The sequence below is a fragment of the Xenia sp. Carnegie-2017 genome, unplaced genomic scaffold (assembly GCF_021976095.1).
Source record: "Xenia sp. Carnegie-2017 unplaced genomic scaffold, XeniaSp_v1 HiC_scaffold_22, whole genome shotgun sequence".
Classification (NCBI taxonomy): Eukaryota; Metazoa; Cnidaria; class Anthozoa; order Malacalcyonacea; family Xeniidae; genus Xenia; species Xenia sp. Carnegie-2017.
In genome coordinates, this window is record NW_025813485.1 from 6,459,269 (window position 1) to 6,485,822 (window position 26,554).

At 35.3% G+C, this 26,554-nt stretch overlaps 3 long non-coding RNA genes across 5 annotated transcripts; 1 reads left to right on the plus strand and 2 right to left on the minus strand.

The window, feature by feature from the left end:
* Window positions 1–4,448: 4,448 nt before the first annotated feature.
* On the minus strand, window positions 4,449–7,550 carry LOC124446471. Of its 3 annotated transcripts, none has more exons than XR_006948443.1 (2): window positions 7,227–7,550; window positions 4,449–4,775 (listed from the first exon to the last, which is right to left on the minus strand). It is a non-coding gene; the product is annotated as an uncharacterized LOC124446471 (long non-coding RNA). The 3 variants fall into 3 exon arrangements; XR_006948444.1 differs by having other exon boundaries at window positions 6,705–7,550; XR_006948442.1 differs by having other exon boundaries at window positions 6,700–7,550.
* Window positions 7,551–8,613: 1,063 nt separating this feature from the next.
* Window positions 8,614–10,789, plus strand: LOC124446473. Its single transcript, XR_006948446.1, has 2 exons — window positions 8,614–9,031; window positions 10,180–10,789. It is a non-coding gene; the product is annotated as an uncharacterized LOC124446473 (long non-coding RNA).
* Window positions 10,790–12,744: 1,955 nt separating this feature from the next.
* Window positions 12,745–13,262, minus strand: LOC124446472. The gene is made up of 2 exons (XR_006948445.1): window positions 13,082–13,262; window positions 12,745–12,898 (listed from the first exon to the last, which is right to left on the minus strand). It is a non-coding gene; the product is annotated as an uncharacterized LOC124446472 (long non-coding RNA).
* Window positions 13,263–26,554: the final 13,292 nt, after the last annotated feature.

Sequence of the window (26,554 nt, forward strand, 5' to 3'; positions counted from 1 at the left end):
AAGGAAACAAATAATTCTGCTTAAAGAACTTTTTGTTTCCTCAAACCGAGTATACTTTTTGGAAAAAATACTGTGGCCATGTTGATGTTAAGCGTACATGCGTAACTACTAACACCGTGATGCATGGCAAACTTTCTAAATGAAAATTAGTAAGGCATATGGTCTGTTGCAGTTACTTGAATAAATAACAACAAATACCACTGTGAGACATTTTAAATGAACGACGAGTTTTCTTATTGTAAACATGTGTCGGCATGCTTATGCCATCTTCAGTACATAGAATAATAGTGATTATGCTATTTACATGATATATAAATATGTGTATGTGACTATCGTTAAGTGTATCAAATTAAAATGTCTGATATCCATCGTGCTTTTAAGAAATTCTGGAAATACCAATGTGTGAGAACTATAGGTTTTGCTCTAGCCCAAATGGAAATTTTCAACGGTAATGCTATGTATTTAGATAAAAAAAAATCGCTCATAGAGTTTCGCAAATTTGACCAATTATGTACACCACATTGGCTTTTTCGAGCAGGCCAGTGTAACTAGCTTATTACAGTAGATTCCCGTAAAAGGACAAGAGTAACTGCGTTGTATAGCAGTGAGCTTTATTTATGAATGTTCTGTAAGTTACAAAGGCTGTGAATTGAGCGTCAAGCTGCGTTGTGCTGTTCCTTAATGTACAAAGCAATTCAGGAAGACAAAAGGTTGAAATATAACTTTATCATAGTGTGCCGAGTGGTACAATGAAAAAGCATTTGGTTGCGACATATCAAACAACAACCCTCATAAATTGAAAACTTCTTTGTATGTTTCAACACTGGATAATGTTCAACACCAGCAATAGTTCACAATTCACTTGAGCATAGGGAAGGTCCATGGAAGCGATGAGAATCATTTCGAAACATCTTCCGCTATGATGACTTTGATGGAAATAATGATTTGTCAAGGTTTTTTTTAATTCCAGTAGCAGTGATGAGAGTGAAATTGAAGATGACACTATTAACTCAACAAAGGAAGAAATTAGATTGCTTCTAAAAAAGAACTTGATAAGCTTTTTGTGTTCTGTCCTCAATGAGGATGCATCATCACAACTAAAACAAAGCATTACAAAGGCAGCATGAGGCTAATGAAAACTGCATGTTTACATGGGCATTGCTACTTTGTTCAGTGACAATACTTATTAACACAACCATCAATTCTCTTAAAGTATGGTACATAAACCATGATGCACTAAAGAATAAGTACAAAGAAAAGTATTCAGTTCAATTTTATTTACAGTCACAGAGATGATATTTTTCAATGCTATTGAGTGTGAAAAATTCAAAATAACATTGAAGATCCGAGAAACACCTCTGTGCGACGCCTAACCACTTTCAGGTATACAATGATTACAGTCAAGATGAAGAATTTTTTCTCCCACATCAAGTACTAGTATCGTGTCTGGCATATTGTCAAATGGGTATAACAAAGAAATCAAGGCATGAAAAAAACCATTTGAAGAGTTTACTTCTTGGATCAAGTCAATATATAATCATTTGTGATGGTGCGTTCACAGAAAGGAATTGATCTCTCGTCTAGCTCAAAGCCGGTCTCTTCACGTAGCCGTAGAAGAAATAGTTACCAATAGTAAGTTATTGAACGTCCTGAAGAAACCCGTCCAAGCAAAGGCGGCATGAGGCTAATGAAAACTGCATGTTTACATGGGCATTGCTACTTTGTTCCAATGTTCCCATGTCCCTTTGTTCCTGAAGAAACCCGTCTAAGCAATGCCATTTAGTTATCTTTTAAACATGCTCCAAAGCATTTTAGTTTAAATGAAATGGTAGCATGCACCCAAACTGGCGATTCTTGATCACAATGCTCATGTACACAAGTAAGCTGGACAAACAATTTCCAAAGAGGTGAACATAATTGTCGTGTAGTTAATTCCCTAATCAATTATGATATTTGATTTAAATATTCGTATTATTAGAGTAGGATTTCAATAGCTGTACATAGGTGTTAAGGGCATTCATTGAATTGTCTATGAACAAGCAACGCTACAATGATCTTGTTTGCTGATTAAATTAGAAGAAAACGACAGGTGATGTTTGTGATTTACTTCTACCAAAAAAATTGAAAACAAATCTTACCATAGCTTTAGTATAAAGATGCTGTAGCATATCAAAAAGAAGTTGCAGATAAAGCACCTCCTTACCATGTAATAGTCATTATAGAAACAAGGTATTAGAGTATTAGCTCTCTTCGTTTAGCATTGAGAGAAAGAATTACGAACAGTAAAAATTACTGAAAGACCTAGAGAAACTCTCTGGAGCAATGGAATTTTATGCTCCTAAACGCGAGCATTTCTGTTGGATGACGCAAGATGTTCTTTCAATTGAGGGAGAGAAGGAAATTTGCCACAAGCACAAGCCTGTCACACAGGCAGCATGTATTGCAGGGATTTTTTCAGTTCAAATTGATAAGCCAATTTGTCTAGTAAGAATCCTATGGATCAGTTAGTCATGTGGGAAAACAATAAATGCAATTAAAAATACTTAGATAAAGTTAAGTTTTAATTAATTGCTGAATACCGAAGAGTTCTCATGAAAATAGCTCAGGGTTTTTTACATATGTTGTTTGAATTGTGTTCAGGTAAGGGTTTTAATTATATTGACTGAATTGTGTTAAATATCGGTAAAGTGGTGAAATGAAAGCGCTGTTTTCAACTTTACAAAGCTAGACAAATCCTTTTCAAAGAAAAGCAAATGATCTTGTTTGTTTATGAAAAGAGAAGAAGGCCAAAGATCTTCGTAATTTTCTTCTACCAAAAAAAATTGAACAAAATTCGTACTATAGCTTAAGCATGGAGATGCTTGAGCCTAATGAAAACGAAATAGCAGATAAAGCAGTATAACATCATATAATAATTATTGCAGAAATAAGTAAATTTAACTTAAATGAGTTATTTACAATTCTCTTGGTCACACATCTTGGTTTATTGTACCTCGAGACTGCTCCTATGAGAAAAAAACCCAGCTGAGTCATCACCCTGACTGCTCTCCAGAGAAGAAAAAATCCCAAGCTGACTCGTCTTTTACGCAAGAACTTCAAAGGAGTGCTTCAGCAGAAAAATCATTGCGACGATAATTAGTTACGATTATTATTAGTGATCGTAAAAACTAGAGAGAGATTGTAAATATACGCTTTCCTGCAAGTTACTAAAAGAAAGCTCGTCTATTAGCATAACTGACGTGATTTTCGATGATAACTATCAAGGGGTTTTAATGAGGAACTTTAAAAGATGATAATCTGAATGAAGTACGCACTATCTGCTTTTATGCATGATAAAGTTGGAAACTCAAAGTTTTCTCAAATGTTGAAAACAAGACAGAACATGAATTCTCTAATTTACATGTCCCTAAAACTTTAATAATTTAAGAAGTAAGCATGCAAACATGTTAAAAAAAATTCCATGGCAGTTTTTGGAAGATTTTCAAACATATAGGCAATAAATTGTAACTCGAATCTTGAGTCTCCAAGATGATGTTTGTAGTATGGTTTCTATTATACACATTTTTCTGGTCACAAATGACATGCACGCATTTGAACGAAACACTTTCTGCATGTCCATAAGCATATAATTGCACTAATAGGCATTCGAATGCAAAATATATACATTCCTGAATGTGAAGATGCATTCATTAGAAGTGTTGAAATAGTCATTTACGCCAATTGAGAATCAATAGAGAAATATAACATTCAGTTACTTATTTATGAATAAATAGGCAAATGTGTGTTGTATTTTCAATAATGCTTTTTGATCGGGGTGAATGACTATTCCAACAGTTGTATTCAATGTATTTCCACTGACTAGAACCCAATCTACTAGTTATCTAACTCCTCCAAAATTCTGTAGTTACGAGTGAGACCAGTGAGACAAGCCGCATCTTGAAAGGTGCCAAAACAGACGATACTTTTCATGTGTTGATATACAGCTGCAAAGTTGATAATCTAGGTTTAATTTTTAAAATGTTTGATAGAATTGGGTTTTTAAACCTTCTTATAAATTATTTTCATTTTGAATTTTGCTTTTTTCCACCTTCCAGGATGGCGTCCTTGCCTAACATTGACTCGGTACTTAGACATCTAGCGGATTGGGTTCTAAATCATTGATATTTCACACTTTTGAATGTATTTTTTTCACATTGAATGCCACTCTCTGCAATTGAAAGCTTATGAATATGCCAAATTTCTACATGAAGGCGTGACTCATTCATATGCGTTTGTGCAATTAAAGGTACTTTGCAGTATCTATTGCGCATAAATGAATGAATATTTTCCCTTGATGACATACAAAATGTATATTTATTAAAATTTTTGGTAGGGAAAAGGTTTTTGCCATTGAGAGTTATTGCCTTTGCAAATGCTACTTGATTAAGGAAAGGATAGAACGAGCAATGTAAAATTGAGATCTTCTATGTGTTTGTTGCTCATAATATAAAATTAAATTAACTATCGCACACGCATTTATTTAAATTTCATTTTTGCATAATAATGCTTATAAGCTATTAAAAAATTTTCATAAAACTTCCATCTCTTATATATTGTAGTGTTAGGATAGTTTTGTAGATAAATCTAGCGTTGGAAATTTTTCTACGTAAAGTAAATTAAATCATTGGAATCTTTTCCACTTTACTGCCATTGAAAAATCGAATTTCTGCCTTCATCTTCGAAACTTTCAGTGACTTTTTTCTAATTTTCTTATTTTTTTCATTATCTTCCAAATCCTAAAATAAAGTGGATTGTTGTATAGTTAGCATACACATAATTGCATTTGTAACTAACACTTGCAAACTATGCAAAAAAGTATGTTTCGTTCAGCGCGCCATTATTGCGCTAGGTATCATTTTATAACAACGTTACATTCGTTCTTCATCAGCTCGCCGTGCACTTTTACGTTTTTTTCTGACTGTCGTCCTTTTGTTGAGTTTTTTACTGTTTTTTTGTCGTGGCTTCGGAGCTGGTTCCACTGAAGAAAAGGAAAGCAGCAGCCCTTAACCTAGCGCCGCTGAGGCGTCTTTGCAGGTTAAGTGTCCGATGGTCAATTTATCAGCCAGAGGCGGTTGCATGAAGCCTGGATAGTAAGTTTTTTTCAAATTTTATAAAACCTTTTAAAAAGCAAAAAGTATAAGATTTGAACTGAACAATCACTGAAATAAAACATTGTTTCGAATGTTACGAAATTTCTTTAAACATTTAAAACTTAAAAATTTAAACAATTTTTTTACAAGTTTGAAAATTTTTACTATCCAATGGATAACGCTATCCAGGCTTTGTGCAACTGGCTCCAGGGCTGCTTTTCGGGTCTTCTCTAAAATCGAAAGGAAAGCTGATTAAAGAGGTACCAATAAAGCTTCATGCGAATATGAATGCAAAAAAAGTAGACTTGTTTAACAAAAAATTCTTTAGGTGGAAAGGCGCCAGTTTAACGCAGCTCTTGACCGTCGCTAGCTTAACTTTGCTGGCCGGGTGTTTCACCCTCTTGCTCTTAACCAAGACTATGACATTCGGCTCTAATAGCCTAGAGAAATGCGCTGGTTTGTATACAGCAGTTGTTATTCGCCTGGCTTCCCAGGTTATAGCATTAGTAGGCAATGCATCGCATTGTGCCTAGTAGATTGCCGTTAAAATTATTATCGAAAGTTTTGCCGAATGCTTAGAACTGGGCTAGACGGAGTTGTTTATTCCTAACTGCTCCGATTTACTTGGCAAAAAATTTCAACAATTTTATTTTGGAAGCAAGATAAAAGTTGTTCTAAGAGATTGACAGTCATATTGGCGCCAGTCGCTATGGCAAATTTAAAAACAAACATTCACTGCCTTTTAGTAAACAAACCAGTAAAGGTCCAAGTTACTTTCCCCAATCATGGGGATAAAAACGTAGGTATCTGACACCCCTAAAACACAAATTAACCTTGAAGTTTTTACGCTTAAAATAAAAAAAAACAAAAACAACAAAAAAAAACACAAAAAAATTCGACTTTGTCACTGATTAAAACAGTGCACCTAAACATGGTCAGTCCAGTTTCCGACAAGTTTGTGAGAGATATTCGTTTGATATTAAAACGAGATGTGAAATCACTACTGGTTATCAACCTCAAAATGCATTCATTCTCTACCAGCATTTCAAATTGGAGAGGATACACCTTTTGCAAGATTTACTCAAGCCTTGAGATGGGTGGGGGAAATTGACATAAAGGATGCTTGTTTTGTATCTTCAATCTGACTGAAGGAATAACCAGAAATTTTTTCGCTTTCAAGGAAAAGGACAGGCTTCTATAATATGTTTGTCTCCTTTTCGGACTTCTAGTTGCTCCGCGACTTTTCACCAATTCCATAAAAGCTGTTGTGGCTCTTCTTTTGTCAAACCGAATTTCGGTTGATTCCTGGGTGATCTCATTTTATGAATTAGTCACGAAGGGTCTGCTGCAGGACATGGCAATTAACTGCACGGTAACTGTTGGAGAGTTTCGAGTTTGTCATATAGCTCGAGAAGTTCTGTTTCAGTCCAAACCCAGCAGCTGGAATTTTGCGGTTTCTTGGTGAACAGTCAAAGTATGTTTCTACTTATTTGCAATTCCAAATTAAAGGTTATAAAGAACATTTTTTTGGAAATGTTAGCTCAAAACAAATTGTTAGTGGGGGAACTACCTCACCCTTTTGGCAAGTTGACCGCATCGATTCAGGCTATCTTTCCTGCTCCACTGCATTACCCATCACTTCAACATCTAAAACACTGAGTTGTAGCGCAACACTTGGGTTATGATGTGACTCTAGCTCTTCCCAACGATGCCAAGGAAGAATTACGTTGATGGATTGCGCATCACGACGCTTGGAATGGTCTAATGATTCTGCATTCATCGTCGAATTTAATGATCAAAACAGATGCTTCGCGTCAAGGTTGAAAGCAGTTTGTCAGGGTGTGAGGAGCGGAGGCTCATGAAATGGAAAGAAAGCTTCACTTAAATTGTTTACAACTTTTTGTGGTTTCCTTTGCGGCGATGAGCTTCACAAAGGGTCAATTATGTGTCCATGTTAGGCCTCGCATGGACACACTTCAGCTGCGGCATTTAGAAACTGCGTAGGGTGAACGTGCTTACTTGTTCTTTCCAACTTGGCTCTGGCCTTATGGGAATGGGCGTCAAATCGCAATATTCATCTCAGTGCAGAACATCTACCTGGTCCGGTAAACGTACTTGCAGATTGGTAGTCTTGGTATTTCAACGGATCGAATGATTGGTACTATGTCATGAGATTTTTCTTGCTTTAATGCGTATTCGGTGGCCTTGTGCGTTAGGTCTTTTTGCGGACAGGTTGAACACTCAACTGCTTCTCTTTTACAGTTTGAAACCAGATCCTTTAGCTCTGGCAGTGGATGCTTTTGAACAGAACTGGTCGATCTAGAAAAAGCAACCCTTTCCACATTGTACTTCATTTATAAAATATAATTTTGCATTAACACATTCTTTAATTGCCTGATTGTCTAACATTCTCCGATTGTCTAGGTAAGTTAGTTCTGCCAATGCACTACTTTCAATGACAAAATTAAGATATTCTGCAAGTTATTAACAAGAGAAAACATTCCTGTTTGTTTGGATTCTTTGACAACTGATATTATTGGTGACGTATCTATTCCACCGCTATTGTTGGCAGTACAGCGATACCTACCCTCTATCTTTACTGTTAAAGAATAGTTGGATGAAATATTTTTTCTCTCGTTCATATCTTCATCACAGATATCAAATTGGCAAATGTACCATTTGAAGGTTACTTCTTGTGGGACATATTTCTGCGTTAACGTACAGTTTAGGACCGAAAATCCTTTCTTTAAAAATCTTTTTGTGTCTTTAATGTAAATTTTAGGTGCAACTGAAAAAACAAATGTAAAAACTGAAAGTGATCCTTTTATTATGCATGAGTCAATTCTGAGAAGCTGAATCTTTGAGTATGATACATTTCAAAACAAACTAAATAGCTATGTTTTTTGGTATTTTTTCTTTGGAATGTCGAAACCGTTATTGAATTAAAAGTTGAGCTTCTAATCTGAGTTTTGCTTGGTGCACAAGGGCGCATAATGTACAAGTGCCATTTATTTGCCTTTCGTTTGTATGCAAATGTTTTTTACGCTAAAATTTCAGTTTTCTTTTCTTTTTAAATCAAACAGGACTGACCTAGTTTTTTTATTGAAATCTTCTTAATCTCATATCCTTTCTCATTGCAAGCGTTTATCTGATAGGTTAAACTGTCGTCAGGGAATCTGACAGACTTTATTTCGAACTTGTTTCTCGTAATTTTCTCTTGTCCGTCATGTGTTTATTATTGTATCGCAATTTGCATTTGCAATTGCATCTGTTTTTAAATATTTTGCACGTTTTGTGAATAATTCAAAATACGCACAGCTGCACATATAAAGAAGCGTCAAGCAAAATATACGTATACAAAGATCCATGAAAGTGTTGAACATTGACGTCAATTACATAATACCTCAAAGAAATTATTGTTGCTAAAGAAAAACATAGCTGTGAACATTGAAGCATTTCTTTACAATCCAGTTATAGTATTTTTTTGATGAAGATCTACATTACCCACAAAACCCGAAAGTGTGGTTGCAGAAAAGCTTATCAGTCAAACAAGCTATCAAGGCAGTGTGATTAACGTCAAGAAATCAGTAAATACAAACAGATATGTACTCAAAACAATGCAGTATATGTTAAACATCTTTTGTAATGCTTCATTGTCAATGTCATCTACAGAGTCATATTAGCATCAAAAATAATTTGTACATCTTCACCTGGAATTTTAAGTCAACTATTCCTTAAACGTAACGGTCAACATATAACATGCAGCGTTCAGTTATGCCTTGTCTGAAGCAAATCTACAAAATTTGCTTATAAAAGAATGCCTCGCATTATGATTTGTGACACAGAAGCGGGACAGAAACTAATAACCACGTAGATACTGCAGGAGAAGTAGGATTGGAGAGGTATGTAATTATAATGTTAGCGTCCAGCAAAACTCGCATAACCCTGATTAGGAATCTGTAATGGAAGAGGAAGCCTCGCAGCTGTTTTAGGCAAAAAAACGACTCGTCTGAGATCATTAGGGAAGCCAAAGTTATTCATTCAATGAATTTTTGATAACTATTGATGTTCACTTATTTGCTAAAATAGTTGCGCTATTTAAATCAACAAAGCCAATACAATGTAGAATTGTGTCGACATCGCAAGCCTAATTTCAATTGTATGAGGTATTTTTCATAGTATCGCAATCACCATGAATATTCTCGCAATTGAAGTTTTTAAAACTTTCTCAAATGGTATACTTTTCGCATAAAAACTCAGATCTTTCAAGAAACTATTATATAAACCAAAGTTATTACAATAAATACCTGTACGGGGTATAACCACTACTGGATTCAGAAAGATGAACCTGCCAATGTCGATTATCGACGATTTTCTATTACTTTGTTTGTTTTATGTACACGTCCCACACTGCAACTTGTATACAGCCAAATGACGACAATATCTAATTTGCAATACTTTAAAAAACGATCGGGTTAACGCAGCATGTACCAATATTGACCTCATTTCATGTCGAAACGTCAGCATGTCAGTGCTAGCCCACGTAGCCATTTAGTTTGTTTGACACATACTCTCTGTGGCGTTGTTATTATAAAATGAAACACAATCCGAGAAAGGATCATTTTCATTTTGTCTGACGATGGTTTTGAAATAAAAATTTGTATTAAAGGACAATTTTCTTTGTATCATCATTTCAGTTCGTATTTTTAATCAGTTTTTATGCAATTCCACTTGTAAAGGGAAAAGTCGTAGTTGAATCCGAGGTTGTATCGTAATATCATAACGAGTAGCTCAAAAAATTCACCTTCCTTATCGACAAAAAACGTATCTTTTCAGTGTTTTCTCAATCTTTTTTTGTCATTATAATCATGAAACAAAAAATAATGCTCCTTGCATGAGCATAAAACGTATAAAATATGAATAATTAAATATGTTAATAAATACATTATTGCAACTAAACCTTTGGTTTTCTTAACTGCAACTTTAGTAATGTCTCTGCATAATTTCTTTTAAAATACGAAAATCTTCTTTGATTTTCTTTCTCTCTCAGGATGACTCTTGGATGAAATGACGAGATACCAACTACCTCTGCAAGCCAAACTACCTCAAATTCACCAGACCCAGGTTTATTTACTACATAAAACATCAATGTTATCAACAAATTTATCATTTAGTCAAGAAAACTTAAATACCTACGTTTTTAGCTTAAGACAATCTACATTACTTAAAACTGTAGAGAAAAATATAAAATGCAAACAAGGCTTGTAAAATTTGAGTTCTTACCAAAAATTATCCTGCATTTGAACCGGACGAATGCGGTGAATAAAAAAAAATTGATGAGAGAAATGTTTCCATGGGATTACTTACTGCATTTTATTCTTTCTCTTGGAAACTCCCACTCATGTAAAAATGTAAGCTTTTGTATTTGTCCGTGTATGCTTCCATTCATATCAATCTTTCCAATGTAGTAAGGCAATGGAGGATAAAAAGAAGATAAAAACCACCGTGAATATTTTTCCTTTTGTAAAATACATAAGATGTGATCGCCAAAATGAAGAGTGTGATGACGCCAGTAGATATGACAAATATCGATATTATCTTTGTCGACTGTTGTATATTGGCAATGTTTACTACATAAATAGAAAAAATACTTTATGGCTGAGTTGCGTGTATGAATCATTCATTTCGAGAGTACTGAAGTTTTGTAAAAAAATAGTTTTTAATGCTGTTGAAGAGTTGCAACTTTTATCTTGCCAATCATACTGCTTATAGACAAATTCAACGGCCTAAAAATATAATCTGTAAGCTGTCAACAAAAAGCAAGATTGATACATAAGTTAAATTTCATGATCATCGGGGATTGTGGTAAATATAAGCATAAGTACGTTAATACATGCTTTTATTTAAGCGATTTTTGCATGTAGCTTCTTTAGTAAAGATAAAAACAACAACAATATATTTTGCAATGATTGATGTAAGATGATATTTAATTTTATACACAAAAATTATAAATATGGTTATAGAATGTAGGTTGGAGTACAATTAGGTATTGGTGATCAGTTGTGACTGATGAAAAGCTTAGATTGTAGATTTTTTAATATGGTCGAACAAAATGTTGCGATTTGCTTATTCTTTGTCAGTAAAACACAATCATTAAAAAAGTCATAGTGCAGATTATATTGTTGGACGACCTCAAATTCTGCGACATTGATAAAGAAGACTTGCCTGTGTGATTGTTGTTTTTGACAACATTAGTGTTTGTTGAAATATCCCTGACGACGTTTATTGTTGGCGATATAGCTGTTCCAACTATATTGCATGCACTGCAGCGGTACCTGCCCTCATTCTGTACTTTTAAAGAATAGCTGGATGAAATGTATTTCCAATGCTTGTCGTCGTAGCAGGTATCAGATATACAGATGAACCATTTGAAGGTTACTTCTTTTGTTTATTGTCTCTGGCTTAATGTACATTTCAACACCGAAAATCCTTTCTTCAAAACTATATTTTCGTTTCGAATTTCAATGCTAGGCTTAACTAAAAATTTAAAAAAATGAATTTAAGAAACTAAAACACACCGTAAAATTTTAATTTCATTTACCTCAAATACTTTTTCGATTAGGACTAATCAAGAATTTGTATTGAAATATTCTTGATCTCATATCCCTTCATATTGCTTACATTGATCATGTAGGTTATATTATCATCAGGGAATCTGACAGACTTTACTTCAAATTTGTTTCTTGTAATTTTTTTTTCCGTCATGATATTTGCAATGTTTCTCAGCCGCAGAACAACTTGTTACAATCTGCTCGTTGGATCCATCATATTTTAAACGCCACCAAAAATGGTCGGCAGCAGGATAAGACTTTACGTTGTAGAAACGTCAAATTCTTTCCGTCAAAATCATCAGGCTAATCAACTAATATCCAACCAAGTCGGCAGGTTTTATATTGAAACAGAGTTGTTAAATTATTTCCGGAAATTAAAAGCGAATGTTTGACTTTATACGGGATGAAATGAAGAGTTCTTACATGCATCCCACCCAACTCTGCTGACTCACGTTTCTGTATCTTGCACGCTCAAGAAAAACAACCCCTTTTTATTTCAAATGAAAACATTCAGTAAGAGATCAGTTTTTTCCCCCAGATGCCTACTGATAAATACAAATTCAGACCACACAAGTGAAAAATAAAGACGACCAATTGTAAAATTTAGCTACGTCATTACATATATTAAAAAGACCAACTTGATATAAGAGATGATTGATTCATCTCTTGAAGATGGCTTTCTTGTGAGGAAACACAGTGTAGCGAACATGACAGAAATATGAAATTGTATACAGTTTGTATATACCAATTTGCTTTCATTTGCATGGTATATACATAATGTGACATGTAGTGTATTTGAACAGTGATTTAAATTTCCAAAAATTATAAACGATGGGAAATTAATTTAGACAAAATAACTAATTAATTGACCTTTGAGTTTTATCGTAACTTTCTGAGAAGATTTGTAGTGAACGGGTTTTCTTTCAATTGAGCACTCGTAGCTTCCTACGCTTTCAGGTGTTATGTTAATTGGCAACTTGCAGTCTGTTTTGCATTCCTTTTCTGTCTTACCATTTCTTTTCCATGATATTCTGTAATAAATTGCTATTAAATATGAAGGGCCAATAAGCTTGCAATTCAATGTAACACGTTCCTTGTAATCATATATTGTTTTTTCTGGTTCTTTTGTGATTAAAGGTACTTGATAGGATGGAGTTTCTGGAATATACAAAACAGTGATTCAATGTCAGGCCTGAGTAATTTCACAAAACAACGATCAAGTCAAAAAAAATAAATTGAGAAGTCGAATGAAATTTCATCAAAATTTTTTTGTTAAAGCAAAAACTATTAACTGGGTTAAGAGTAATTTGCGATATCATTTATCATATTGAGTCGTCTTACCTGATTGAACCATGACATTGTAGCGCACTTGGCAACGGTTGCAGGTGTATATATCTGATTTTGTCAAGTTTGTAACATTGAAAACATTTTTGCTTAATATTTTTATTTGGTTGTTGTCAACATGTAAAATTTCTCGTTTGCTGTTCAGAATTTGAGCCTTTAAATCGTTGTGATTTACACTGCAATTAAAATAACCCATTCACCAGGAAGTATGTATATTGGTATCGGTCTCCCTGATAAAAGTGAGAAAAACAACACAAATTTAGTGTAAATTATTTGTTCAAAGATGCAATTTTCGTAAATTTTCATCGCAGATAACGGTAAATTGAAATTGAGAGAAAACATTCATAAAAATAGTACTGAGTCACTTTCAATGATATATATATATATATTATGGAGAATTCCTGGATAAAAGAGCGCTCAATATCCTATATAATAGGAGAGCGTAAGATAAGCAACTGCAGTTGCCTGAAGATCGCCCTACGGCGTGAAACTCCGAGTAGCGACAGCAAATACTTGTCCATTTTATTTCATTATATATATATATATATATATATATAGGAAGTTTATAATTTATGATTTTCCGTATAAAACAGTGCTCGATGCCCAAGAGCAGAGCGTGAATATGTGTAGTGGTGTTGAGAAAAATACACAAAAACTACAATTTCATCCCGACAAGCCTGTTTCGTGATTGCTCACTCTTCAGGGGACTTAATCTCCCCCGATCTATAAAATAAAAAATATATCTATAAAAATAAAAAAAAAACAAATAAACATCCTCATTCTGATGAAGGCTCGAAGCAATGAGTCGAAAGCTCAATAAAAATCACTTAAAATCCGGAGAAATTTTTATCTTTTATGTATTAAATGCCTGGATTACAAATTTTCAAACTTATATATATATATATATAAGGACAGTTTGAACAATTGATAAATATAGTTGTAGTGATATGTGTAGAAATAGTACATTTATGGTTATTGCTTGGGTTACGGGCTTATTGATTAGTTGATTAGTTGTGTAAAAACTTCGAAAGTCATGAGGTCTGTTTCCATATCATACATCATGATATACATGCTAAGATCTTTTTGGCTAATTATTGTCTGTTGAATTGATTGCCTCAGTGTATGTTATTGCCGTGAAGGAAACTGGGAAAATGTGTTTGCCCAGTCATTCTTATAGCAAATTTCGGAATTTTCAATTAAAAGCAAAATTTTTTGAGGAGTGAGGGTGGGTGGTTGTACAATTATGCAAATTCTAAACAGCTAAGCACGTAGTTGTTTCCAAGAAATGGGAACATATCAAAGGAAATACTAAAAACAGATATATTGCGGATAAAACTTTTTAATAACCTTGTCGACACATTTAGATTAGCCTAGAGTAGAATTTTTCCCTACGAAAACTTTTATTTTCTTAACAAAAATCATTGATGTCATATGACATTCATTCATATGACATTCATTTCACGAGAAAACATGAGCCCAACAATATTGACCTGCTCACCACTGTGTGACTTCATAGCTCAGTGGTCAGAGCACTGCACCGGCACCGCAGAGGTCATGGGTTCGAATCCCGTTGAGTCACCTGATTTTTTCAGGTCCTGAGACGATTGCTTAAATTGTCCAGCTAAGTGCGAAGATCATATCTCATTTAAAAATCATTGATGTTGGGCTTTTAAATTTTCAGACAACTTGCTTGAAACTTTATCTACAAAATAGCATTTTAAGAATAAAACATTTTCAACGTGTATTCCCTCTAACAAAGCTCGTGCTTTTACACGTTTAGCCTTTACATAGTTCCCCTTTCTGTTTGAAGACCTGACGATGCCACTGAATCGGTTTTTTTTAAATTATGTTTTGGTGTGATTTGATTATTTTAAAGTTAACCACTTTAGCAGATAACTTAAATGAAAATTTCAGTATTTGCAAAGTGCATGCTAGTTGGAGGAACTCAAAAGGACATCAAGCATCTTGTCGATGAAAATATTCAGCTGTTATACTGCATAATAGTAAAAAGGAATTCTCAATAAGTTACAACAAAGACTAAGACTTAACTTCATCATTAATTTTCTTTAGAAATGTTATTTCATTCATTATTTTTTGGCAAATGATCAAAAACCCTTAAAGAATTCTGGATTATTACTCACCCTTCCTTTTTTTAAGACAACTTGAAATTTTGGATGTACTCACACGACTGTCAACCAACACAAAATACAACATCAACACTCCAACTTTATCACACATGAGCGTCATCTTTCAGGTTCTTTAGAAATATGGTACCAACCAACATTGAAAAAAATAAAAAATGAAAAAAAATTTAATCATAAGGCAGTGATTAAAAACATGTTTCACTAATGTGTGAGAGCAAATAATTATTCACAAATAAATCGTGTCACTAAGATAAGTCTTTTAAGCGACAATCTTTAGTTATCAGTTTTGGGAAAATTCATGCGAAAATAATAATTACATCCTTGAAATTACTTTGCAAAAAGTTATCTAACTTTTGAAATTCTCTAGAACAATGCATTATGTAATTCTCAAAGGGGTAAAAAGTTACGCAACCCTGTTTGGCAACGCTACCAGACATGATCACCAAAAATATTTTCCTCCTTTATGCCTTTATCGATGTTCTTAACATGTTTTATTCACAGAAAATTCCTATAAAAATATATTGGACTAATAGCAAATCTAATAATTACAGTATGCAAGACTTTTCGAAAAACCAATGTGCACTATCCTGTTTTCTCATTGATCAATGGATTTGCTTATGTAATAATAATGTGTTTCATTTAACAGATTAAAACACCATATTTCAAAAAAATTAACGTGTTTATGCAAAATTTTTCTATCATTTTGGTAATGTGAATCATACTGTCATGAAATTTATGGAGCTGAAAAGGTACAAAAATTGAGTTGTGTTTTGAAAGCAGAGTCACTTTCAAGAAAACTCAATCGTGTGCAAATGAATATTTGAATATTTGAATATACCCCCTCCTCCCGCCCCTCCAATTAATGTTTTACCTACATCACCGAAGACGAAGCTATTATTATAAGGTAACAGAAAACATTGCGCTATGTCTAACTTTTCGTTAACTTGTCCAAGAAAGCAATTTAAGCTCCTAAACCACACTACACAGTAGTTCGACTTTTTCAACTGCTTTAGATTTATGTTTTTCTTTGAACAAGCCTCGTTGTATGAGACACAGTATGGCTATTCAAACCGTCATGACAAAATTAAACTTAATTGATGTAGTCACTAAACTTTGTATTCTGACGTCTTTCAACTGAATATGTTTTCCATTATATTTAACATTTTGGGTATTTTTAAGTGGCCACAGTGTGACGTATACTTTCATTATTTTCGAAGACTTTGAAATGGATGTTTACACTATGCACAGCTGTATAAACGTAAAGTACTTTGGAGCAATACTAAAATATGAACGATTGTAAAATTATGCACAGTTAATCGATTATATCTGGCGCTTACTGATGCGAATGTTAAGTTTTAAGCCAGTTCCAAAATACTTCAACTCAACATTGAGTTCAAAATGAAAACAAAAGCTTTTATAGCGAAAAATATTGGAGGAAAAGGAATTAGATTTTTTAAAAAGAACATTTAAAATAATTAGATGTCAAACACACTTCAGGTGGATTATGCTCACAAACAAAAAATCATGCGTGATGTAGACAAGCTGTGATATGTTTATAAATCACATTAAATATTTCTTAGTCGAGAAAATGCTCGTACAATAAAATAACAAGACCGATGAAAGAGTAACAATCTAAATCAAAAAATCACGGAGAAATTCATGTTAAATTTGATATTAAAACAATTTATGAAAAAAAAATTCACAGCAATAACCGTAAAATAAAAAGTTCATGTGTCAACTCTACTTTACTATACCTAGCCCCTGTCCAAATGTATTGACTCATTCAATACAGTTTTCTCGTGGACAAGGACAGTTATTGAAAAAGATGGTCAATATCGTTCTGTTTCCAAGTTTTATCTTTTTTATCTTTTATTCATTTGTTAAAACACTTTTTAGATACAACTACAAAAAATTTGCTAAAGCACAAAAAATCAACTGATCTTTTATGAGTAAAAAAAAAAAATAAAACAGTCTGATAGCTGATAGCTCCTCTTTAATCATGTGTTATACGAAGTTTAAACAACATGTCAAGTTACTTTCATGTCGAACGTAAGTCTACCTGATCTACTGCAACAGCAATCCAAAAACTTACAGCTTTTTTCGACACTTCCTTTATTTTTTCGTGCTGTATGCCTCCTATATGCAACCAAGCAATGATAATTAATATCCCACTTTGAAATAATGCCTTTTTGAATTCCACTTAAAGTTTATCTTTAAAAACATACGGCATATAGATATTATTTGATGTCATCACTGCACCTTTTGGACACGACACTTTAACGTTATCGCGCGTGTGCACTTTTCAACATTGGAACTGGCATTCATTAATGTGTAAAATTATACGTAAAATAAAAGAAAAACTTTCGTTTTACAATTTTGTTGGAGATGAAAAGCAAGCTTTGAATATGTGTGCAGTGAAATGAATATGTCGACAAACATTAAAGAAAATCTTGACGCAGTAATATTTAATAAAACGACAATACAAATTTTAAGTTTATGATCATTATGATGTGTGTTATATTTTTATTGATACACATTTTTTTATTCTTTTGAGAAATTTTACGAGGAAAAGATTGTAAGAAACAGTAAACAGTTTTGTCATATATCATTTTATAGCTTAGATTTTGTAAATGCTGCCCTTTATATTTCGCTTAAAACTCTGTAAAAAATTTCTATTTGTATGCTGGGAGAGCTATTTTACAAAATAGTATCTAAAGTGGTAAATATTGTTGAGAGTGCAGCCTGAACTAAACCAAAATATACGGGGCTGAAAAAAGTTATAAAATTCTGGACACGAAAACAATTATTGTGCATTATCGCAAACATCATTTTGTATGGCGTGCTTTTGACAAAGTGTATTGCTGCAAGATTTTAAGATTTCATCTAAAATTTACTTCATGTAGGGTAATCTAAATGATGCTTTTTTATTGAATTAAAGAATACAATATGAATACTAAAGTTTCCCTCGAAAGGTGGGAAGTGCTATCAACTGGCGAAGTATGGGGAATGAGACGCCGTCCAGCACTTTTATATTGGGATGTTTTATATGCTATCAAGAAAAGCATTTCATCCATTTTCATAATTGTGGTTAGTGGTATCCACACTGGTGTGTTAGTGGTTTGAGCACCATTGATTACCTCATTATTCTCTATAACACTATGAGGTGTGCAGGGAATTTTAGTTTTGAAAGGTGTGCAGGGAAAGTTATTATTTTTAGCACAATGGTCTTCGGCATAAAGTGTCCGTTTGATACAGGGTGTCCACTTAATGCAGGACCGCTTAATACAGGTTTGACTGTATTTTACATTTCATTGGAGCAAAGAGAAAAACGCTTCAAGAAAATTAATACCAAAATACCTCCTTCATGTAATCTCACGGCCTCACGTGACTAATCTGACATCTTCGAAATTCGCGCGTTATTTCATAATCATTAATTACCATTTTGTCCTTAGGCGTCGATCTTAAAGGCGCACAATATTAAATATTAAAAAACTTATATTCAACCCAAATGCTATATCGTGAGATCTAAATTTAAGAGCTTTTCTGCCAGATTTAGGATTTGACACTAGTTTCAAGCTCTCTATCATGTTTGTTTTACCCAAAACCGTTATGAACTTAAGATTGTGTCTGGTAAATGAAGTAGATACAGTGTCATATTCTGGCCCTAGCTGCTGGTATTTCTGTTGTAAATACATTTCAATAAAATACTAAAATCAAACAACACACAAAAATACTCTATACATAGAAACATGCATACCGTGTTTGTCTAAAAGTATACATGGGTTGAAATGCATAATTGCATTTTCTAAATGGTCTTCAGTGTGAAGCAAATGGGGAAATTATTTACTGTCACTGAAGTCTTTGATTTTATAAATGGGATTGTTTGATGTTCAGTCACTGAAGTTCAGTGGACTTATTCTTTGTGTTATGAATATATTGTGCTGTCATTTTAGTTTCAGTAAAGTAAACATTTAAATACTATTTTGGATGTATAGAATTTTTGTTATCATATTTTCAATTGTAATATATTTGACAAAATTTAAAGGGCCCTCCATAGAAACCAGAATATTGTCTTTTGAAAGCTTCTCTTATGTAATTGAGGCTTTACTTTTCATTGCAACATGTTATAATTAGCAGAATATTTACAACTTGGTATTACAACTTGTAGTGTTGTAGACACGTCCCTTAAAAGTGACAATGACATGTATATATATAGGAATGAGAAATGTTGTTGACATACAGTTATTAGAGGGCACAATAGATAGATACTAAAGGAAGAAGATAAATTCTAAACATTACATTGGCGACGAGGAATAAAATACCAACGCAAACATGGCAACATTTTTATCTCCCATGCCACATTTCAATCCGGATGAAGAAATCGGAGGAAACATTGCAAATAGATGGCGCACGTGGTTGGCAGATTTTAAAACATTTTTAACAGCCAGTAATATAACAAATAGAACTCGGCAACGGGCTTTACTTCTTTATCAAGCAGGACCCCGAATTCGAGAGATATTTCGACAATTTCCAGACCCGGGAGAAGATGATGTTTTGCTAAAGCGGAAATACTTCTTACGGAGTATTTTGAACCACAGAAAAATCGGTTTGTCGAAGTTTACAAAGTTCGACAAGCAAAGCAAGTAGAGTCCGAAACAATCGACCAATTTCATACAAGACTGCGCTCATTATCTAAAAACTGTGAATTTGCTGATGTAGATTTTGAGATAATGGTTCAAATTGTTATTGGTGGACGATCCAGTCGTGTACGAAAACAAGCATTAAGAGATCCTAAATATACCTTAAAAGATCTGTTGCTTGAAGCAAGGCGTGAAGAAACAAGTAAAGTACAAGCGGCGGACATCGAAGAACATTTGGACAGCCACGTTTTACATACACTAAAAAAACCTACAAATAAAAACTCCCAAGCCGATAAACCACAGAAGATATGCTTTTACTGTGGAGGTAACTACCCCCATTTAGACAAACCGTGCCCAGCGAAGAACAAAACATGCGCCAAATGCGGGAAGTTAAATCATTTTGCAAGCCAATGCCGCAGCCGAAACTTGCAGAAAATCAAAACACCCGCTAAACCACGCCAAGGCATACGACCGGTAAAGGCTGATGAGGAGAAAGATAGCAGCAGCGACAATAATTCGGAATACTGTTATGCGGTCTGTAACAACAACAAGCCTAAACGTCCTGAAACGTCAATATCGCTCAACGGACTATATGTCAGAATGACAATTGACACTGGCTCAAGCATAAATATAATCGACAAGAAGACTTTCCGGAACTTTCGAAATACTGAGCTTGAACCCACATCCGTGAAAGCATACCCGTTTAACTCAAAACGCCAGTCAAGATGGAAGGAAGTTTCGTGTTCTTGCGGAGTCAAAACACAAGTTCACAGTAGCTACTATATATGTGACATCAGACGATGGCGGCTGTTTACTCAGCTCGGAAACAGCGCAAGAACTTGGACTTGTAAGCATAAACTTGAACAAAATTAACACATCGCCAGAAAACTCAACACTTACAACAAAGGATACAAAGCTCCATCACATTTTGGACAAACATGCACCTGTCTTTGACGGACTTGGGAAGTTAAAAAATAAACAAATTAGACAGGCAATTGATGACTCCGTGCTCCCGGTTGCACAACCACAGCGACGAACGCCGTTCCACCTACGCCTGAAAGTGGAAAGTGAAATACACAGATTAGAGAACGATGACATCATAGAGAAAATACCTGAAGGCATGCCCACTGACTGGGTCTCTCCGGTGGTGATTGTTCCCAAGCGTGATGGTAACATTCAATTGTGTGTTGATATGCGGATAGCAAATACGGCTATCAAACGAACCAGACATCCAATACCAACTGTGGAAGCTGTATCCATGGAACTCAATGGAGCACGTATATTTTCAAAGCTTGATCTTGCTCAAGCATACCACCAACTAGAGCTATGTCCAGCATCACAACATTCTCAACTCATTGCGGTCTCTATCGTTATAAGCGATTAAACTATGGAACTAATGCCGCAGCTGAATTATTTCAACATAATCTGCAGGAAACATTGCTAGGAATTAAAGGGGTCAAGAACATTGCTGACGACATAATCGTATTTGGAAGTAATAGAGCAGACCATGACCGTGCACTGGATGAAGTTCTTACCCGATTACAAGATCACAATCTCACACTTAATTGCCAAAAGTGCAAGTTCCTGAAGAAGAACCTTGAGTTTTTTGTGTTATTATTCTCAGAACATGGGGTCTGCCCGGACCCAAAAAAAGGTAGAAGCTTTCGTTAAAACTACAATACCCACAACGGTCAGCGAAGTGAGAAGCTTACTGGGGATGGCAAATTACAGCTCTAAGTTTATCCAAAATTATGCTACCATTACAGAACCCCTTCGAAAACTAACACGTAAGTGTGCGCGCTTTGCATGGACGTGGGAACACCAAGCAGCTTATGACAAGTTAAAAAATGCACTAACCAACAGTCCAGTTATGAGTCATTTTGATACATCAAAAGAAACGTCGGTATTAGTGGATGCAAGCCCAGTTGGCTTATCAGCCATATTAACACAAAGAGATCCTAAAACAAACGCCGATAACGTGATCTGCTATGCTAGTCGGGCTCTTTCGTCAGTAGAACAACGATATTCGCAAACTGAAAAGGAGGCCCTTGCTATCGTGTGGGGTATCGAACACTTTCACATCTACCTACTTGGGGCATCGTTCACCCTGATCACTGATCACAAACCATTACAACTTATCTATAATAATCCTCGGTCCAGACCTCCCGACAGGATTGAGCGATGGTTATTGAGACTTCAACAATACAATTTTCAAGTCATTTACAGACCAGGTGACACGAACCCTGCAGACTTCTTATCCAGACACCCACAATTACAGACTCCCAAACGCAACATCGCCAAAGAATACATCACGTTTGTCACGACAAATGCAGCTCAAAATGCCATATCAATTGAAGTCATCAAAGAACATACGACCAAAGACATAAGTCTTCAGGCGGTAAGAACAGCGGTCGAGTCGGGTGATTGGAGCAATCAGTCTGTGAAACCATTTCTTAACATCAAAGATGAAATATCTGTGGACAACACGAATGGCATACTCCTACGAGGAACGCGGATTATCATTCCAACAACCCTAAAAACAAGCGTTGTGAAGCTGGCCCACGAAGGCCACCAAGGAATATCCAAAACTAAAGCTTTGTTACGCCAATACGCCTGGTTCCCTAATATGGACAAGGCCGTCAAGGATGAAATTGAAGCCTGTCTACCATGTCAAATAAATGGATCAACCAGCCCACCAGAACCATTAGCAAGTCCAGAAATGCCAGAGGGTCCTTGGCAAACCATCCATGCTGACTTCTATGGTCCGCTCCCTACTGGACAATATATCATCGTGCTGATAGATAAGTATTCGCGATACCCAGAAGCCGAAATAATCTCAAGTACCTCCGCCAAAGCACTGATCCCTAAAATAGATGCTATTTTTGCACGGCATGGAATCCCATTAAAGTTCAAATCTGACAACGGTCCACCGTTCAACAGTAAGGAATTCTCCAAATATCTACATAAACTTGGGGTGAAGCACGAGACATCAATCCCGGAGTGGCCGCAAGGAAACTCAGAGGCCGAGGCATTCATGAAGCCTTTAGCTAAAGCGATCAAAACAGCCCGTGCGGAACATCGCAATTGGACACAAGAACTTTCAAGATTCTTACTCAGCTATCGCACTACGCCTCATTGTTCAACCAATGTCCCACCAGCTCAACTACTATTTAACCGACCATTGAGAGGTATCCTACCAATGCTAAACCCCAAGGACAAAGTGCTAAATAGACATAAAGAGGCGCAGGCGAATGATTTTGAAGCGAAATCGAAAGGAAGAGAATTGGCAAACAAAAGAAGAAGAACTAAAGAATCAGATATCAGGGTGGGAGACAAAGTCCTCTTAAAACAAAGGAAGAAAGATAAATTCACAACAAAATTTGAGCAAACACCATACACAGTGATTTATCGTAGAGGAGCTAAAGTAGTCGCTGAGAACCATAACCATCAAATAACCAGAAACACATCGTTCTTTAAAAAGATAAGAGACAAGTCGAGAGAATCAACTGATGAAGATGAATACAACATCCACGAACAGCCGTACAGACACAACCAATGCGTACCAGAATGTGAAGAACCAGAACACATCATAGAATCAGAACTAGAAGAGCCAGCTCCAAGGAGATTAACCCGACAAAGAAAAATAACAGAAGAATATGGGAACTCAATAAACCCTGACTTTGTTATCCGTTAAGTTGAGGAGGGATGTAGTGTTGTAGACACGCCCCTTAAAATTGACAATGACATGTATATATATAGGAATGAGAAATGTTGTTGACATACAGATATTAGAGAGCACAATAGATAGATACTAAAGGAAGAAGATAAATTCTAAACATTACACAACTTGGTTATTGACCATCTTTTATGTTATCATAACAGTGTGTTCTAGACATTGGCAGTAGAAGATGTTTTGTTTTGTGTGGGGGCTGAATAACAAGAAAAGTCTTGGTAGGGGGTGTCATTCTTATCCCCTGAGCAAAATTTTAGTAAGAGATTCAGGAAAATTAAATACTGTCCATTAAATACTTCATTCTCTATGAGAAAGACAGTATGAGAGAATCTAATATGTATTCCCCCGGTCAAACAAGGACTTGTTTTGGGAAGAATATTGAAAAGCTCTTTGTTACAATGGAATATTTGTTGGGAGGGAGGGGGCTTAGCACCCCCATTTTAATTATTGGTGAGCAGCCCCTTAGCCCTACATTCTTCTGCCCTTGGTTCTAATCAAAAAGTACACAACAATTTAAATAAAACCTCTACATTTCTGCAAAAGTTTTCCAATTGAAAAGCAAAAAAGTGCTTGGATAAAGACTTGATTTCAAATATATCTTCTTATTTAACAAGTGTGGACATCACACTAGCGTTAAAATATGCTCATTCTTTTTTGTTCAATACAATTGTAATGTATCTAGGCTATATTGCTAAGACTTCGTTTATATAAGTCAATTTGTCATCGATCTAACGATATTTTTCTCAACTTCAATCTTTATGAATGTGAAGTCAAAAAAGGATTTAAGCCATTGGTTAAGCCATTGGAATCTCTTCCATTTTTCTTTCCTTGAATAATTTAATTTCTGCTTCTGACTGCGACATTTTTGTCGATATGTTCTGATTTTGTTCATAATTTTCCAAATCCTAGAATCATAAAAAAATAATTATTTTTTTAAGCATTTAAGAAGTAAATGATGTTTACTGTGTCTGCGTTGGCTCATTTAAATTTAGGAGACGTTTTGGAGAACGCGAGAGGAGATCAGTGCAAGGTTTGCATGAGACAATGGAAACACAAAAACGACATCTTCTACTTCTTTTACAAAATAGCAAAAATACGAAACAGATAATTTAAAACAAATGTTTTTATTTTTCCTTTAACATTTATTCGATTAATTATTTAATTAATTTGTTTGATCAATTTAATATTGGTTTGCCCAGGTCATTGCAAACTCAGCTATGCACCAATCAGCGCAAGCGTTTCATTGTGTTTCTTTCATTAATGATATTTAAAGTTGCGTCTACCATGGGGAAAACACAAGTTGTTTCCCCTAAATCATCTTGCCATCTCTCGTCCTACAAAGCAACCATTTTTTGCATTCCAAAAATGATCTTCGTGGTAGTTAGGTACTAAACATGCAAACTGAAGTAATTTGCCAAATTGATGACATTACCCACACTTAAAAAGCGTCTGGATACGGGCGGCCACCCGATTGAGGCAACAGATCTAACACAGGCCCCAATCGAATAAGATCGTTACCATAAATATCTGTACTTATAGCACTAACAAAACTCGATAAGACAAACATCTTTACATTTCACCCCCGAATTTTTCGCCTTCCTCCAAGAGACATAGTTGGTGAATACTTCTACGATAGGTTGCATTTATGGTTCGTAACGTTACTCGTCGTACTATTCTATTTTCATCTGGGTTCACCTCTGTCACTATAGCCATCGGCCAACGTCCTAGTGAATAATCTTTATCTACCATGAGGACGAGATCATTGAGTTTTAAGTTACCTACTTGCTTCAGTCACCTCCGTCTTATGGAGTATCGGAATGTACTCAGCAATCCAACGCTTCCAAAGTGCATTAGCTAACAGCTGTACTTGTCTCTAAAGCCGGCTGTAATGATCACCATCCACAAACACTTAAGGTGCGGCACGCGTATTGGAACACAACAGCAACAGCTTGCTAGGCTTCAAAGCATCTGACTCATCAAGGCCTGTGCCACAATAGTGAAGTAGAGGTCGATCGTGGAGAATTCTTTCTACTTCAGTTAGGAACGTTCTTAAAGTGCCGTTGTCAATTGTCTGCTCACTGACTAACGCCGTCAGAATCTTACGGATTGATCATATCATATTGTCCCAAAACTCCACCTGTGTGACTTGCTATTGGCGGATTAAAATGCCTGGTCGTCTTCTCCTGCAACAACCACTTACAAATCTTCTTTTGTGACTCTTCACATCTTAATTTCTCAAACTCCTCTTTCAAGATTGCATTTGATCCAACAAAGTTAGTCCTGTCGTCGTTATGTATGTCTTTTGGAGAAACTCTTCGTGCTGTAAATCGAGTAAAGGAACAAAGGAACGACTCAGTATAGGGTATTTGAAACTTTAATGTGAACAGCTCTTATTTCTAAACGGATAATCGCACTGCCGTATCTTTTCAAGTGACTACTACCCTGCTTCACCACCAACGGAACAAAATAATCGACTCCCGTCGCTGAAAATGTGTACTCAGAATCCACGAGACGTGCTCGAGGAAGATCTTCTATCAAGATTAATGTGTGCGGCAATGGAAACTTAAGAAGACAATCCAACGAATGCTCAAACTGCCTTTGATTATCCTAAATTTTTTTGAACTGCAGCGAGAACAACTCGAACCCCCATGTGCCTGTTTTTCTCATGGACATGTTTGATAGTGCAGTCCACAATACGATATTTCTTTGAAGCGATGATAGGGTAAACTTTGCGTTGAAGTGAAGATCCGACTCTTCTGATCTACCACCAACTCTCAAGAAGCCATCATTTCCTTTGAAGAGCAGCAACGCGATTAAGATAACTCTAGACGAACATTGGAAATTCTTCACTTCCTGTGGAAAATACTGTGGTTGGACATGTCGCAAGAGGATTACTTTAGCCTAATCCATTTCTACGACAGTAAGACGTGTAGCTCCGGCCCCATTAACTAAA